At 39.9% G+C, this 2795-nt stretch overlaps 1 long non-coding RNA gene across 1 annotated transcript; it reads left to right on the top strand.

Moving 5' to 3' along the window:
* Positions 1-437: 437 nt before the first annotated feature.
* LOC108867836 lies at positions 438-2135 on the top strand. Its single transcript, XR_007261054.1, has 4 exons — positions 438-498; positions 599-761; positions 860-926; positions 1981-2135. It is a non-coding gene; the product is annotated as an uncharacterized LOC108867836 (long non-coding RNA).
* The last annotated feature ends 660 nt before the right edge of the window (positions 2136-2795 follow it).

Genomic DNA, 2795 nt, shown 5'->3' on the forward strand with positions numbered 1-2795 from the left:
ATGTTTTTGTCACGTTATGGGTTGTTTTGTGTGGTGTGGCATGTGTTGGACCACACACACACACTTACAGACACTGTCACTCTCCCTTTCCCTCTGTCTCTTCCCTGTCTCTCCCCCCCCCCCCCGAGCTCCATTCCTTCCTCTTCTCTCTGTAACGTACGGACAACACACAAAATCACCCAATCCTTAGTGGATCGAGGAAACCAAGGGAATTTTTGAACTCGTGAAGCTCGTACGAGTGCAACCATACCATTTTCAGGTGAGAAATCCTTCGTTTTCACGTCGATTCGAGGTAATCCGATTTGAACACTATTCATGCAAACTTAATCTAGCATGTTTTTGTGTTTTTTAAGGTCGTAGATGTCTTAGTGAGGTCCCAAGGAGCCTCGGAGTGCTTCGTTGGACGAGTTTGGACGTCGGGAAAGCTTGGTTCAAAGTTTGGCCGGAGCTTTCGAGGCTTTTTCCAGCGAATCCACGGCGAGTTAGGGGTCAAGGCAGGTATGGATGTGTTCGTCTCGTCAATACCTTCATTTTGATATAAAGTACGTCGAAAATGGTTAAGAAATGAAGAAGTTATGACACTTTGAAGTTTACCCAGAAATTCCGGCAAAACACCCACCTCCGGCGAAACCAGTCCGGCGACGCGAGGAAGAAGACGCGCGCTTGGGTAGCGCGTGTACAGGGCGCGTGAGGGCGCGTGAGAGCTCCAAATTGAGTTCTAAAAATTGTCACGTGTTCGTGACGTCGTGTAGATCACCGTGGTATATTCACACCCCCAAATTGAGCAACGTATGAGAAAGTTATTGACGCATGTTTGTGTGTGCGTTTAAATGATGATTTTATAATTATTCTTTTATAGGTGAAACTTGTACGAACGACGAATGTAACCAAACTAAGCGTGAGGGTTACGAGCCGGCTACTTATCAGTGAGTGGGCAGTTATTTTTCAGTATATATATACGTATGCTTGACGTATTTCCTAGAAAACGTATTTTAAAAGAAATACGAATTAAATATCCTGTCATATATGCATCATATTTTAATATGTGCATTATCATAATTATGCATACTGTTGCATGGTGCTGAGGAGGCCCAGGTAAGCTACATTTGATATACATTTGATATACGTATGAAATACGTTTGGAATACGATTGAAATACTATGGAAATACAATTGAAATATGATTGAGATAGGATTGGAATATGATTGGGATATGATTGAAATATGATGAATTATACGATTGTGATATGATTGAAATATGATTGAGATATAATTAAGATACGATTGAGATATTATGCTGATAACGATCATGAGATATGATTGAGTTATGAAGAATGATATGATAGAGATGTGATTAGAGGTGCTTAGAGAGCTCATAACCTGCACCCCCGGTGTTAATGCTCCCGCCCTGAGCAGGGCACAGTCCTTCACGTGATGTTCACCTCCCGCACCTCATGCTCAGCTTGGATCCAAGCTAGGTGCACAGGCCTGTCGTACAGACCACATTAGGTGGTTCCGACTCGTAGGTGACCCGCGATTATTCGCACAGCCTTCACGTGATCGTAGCACTAGAGCGTATATATATGTTACACCCAGTCCTGTCGTACAGACCACTTTAGGTGGTTCCAACTCGTGGGCAGGTTCAGTTGTTCAGTTGTTCAGTTATTGAGTTTGAGATTTGAGCTCTAAATGCAGCCGTACAGGTCACGTTAGGTGACTCCGGCTGCCAGATGTTATGCTATTGATGTGATTTATACCTGAGCACTTGCATATCATTATGAGGCTTTGACATGGCACATTCTTGAGCATGATTGATATACCCTTGAGCATATTTGGCATATTTATACATACGTATATATGTTTATTTTCTGGGAAACTATATTTGTTTTACGACGAGGGGTTAGTATATTCAAAAGAGAAAAGAAGGTTTTGAATAAGTTTGTTTTGCTGACCCACTCAACTTTGTTTTGCGCCCCTCCAGGTTTAAGATATCAGAGCTTGGTGGCTACGAGGAATCCAGCGGTGTTCTGACAGAATAGACAAAAATTAGGACTCACCTTTGGGTGTTTCATTTTAGAAATTGTATCTTTAAAGCTTCCGTACTGTGTAAATGATTACGTCACTCTCACGTGACGGCCAGCATGCCCTCCTTCGGGACGGGGTGCGTCACAATGTCCAGTTTTAGTTTGGGGGTAAGGATTGAAAAAATGACCAAATTGAAAATTTTTGTCCCTTTGACTAAGAATTGGTTTAATTTGTTTCCTTGTTGTTACCTTTTGTTTTCTTAATTAGTTTTGTTTACCCTAAAAAAAATAAAAAATAAATAAAAACAACCCAAAAGAAGAGAAAAACATTCAAAAAATTTGAAAATCCAAAAATATTGTCTTGTTTTATTTATTGTTTTGAATTAGATTTTTGTTAGTTTCTCGACCCAATGATATAATTGGATTGAATTTGAACCACGGTGATCAAGAACTTAGTAAGCATGTATTGTGTGAAATTCCTTATTCTCTTGTTAGCCTTGTACATGTTTAATCATCTTTGAAAAACCAAAAGCACATAGCCTTGTTGATGTGAAACTAAAGCATGATTGAAAGCTTCATATGTGAACATAGTGACCATATACAACCTATGTGAGTTTTTGAGCCTATTGAAAGTGTGTGCATTTTTCATACACTCATATTCTTTCATGTGTGATGAACTTATGTGACTTACATCTCTAGAACTTGCGTAACGATCTTTCGAAATGTTTGTCATTGATTGCATGAACTTGAAAAGGATAGAGGCATTAGGTTT

Source organism: the organism of the source record quoted next, unplaced genomic scaffold (assembly GCF_019419815.1).
Source record: "Pyrus x bretschneideri cultivar Hongxiangsu unplaced genomic scaffold, Pyrus_bretschneideri_v1 Contig36, whole genome shotgun sequence".
NCBI classification, from domain to species: domain Eukaryota; kingdom Viridiplantae; phylum Streptophyta; class Magnoliopsida; order Rosales; family Rosaceae; genus Pyrus; species Pyrus x bretschneideri.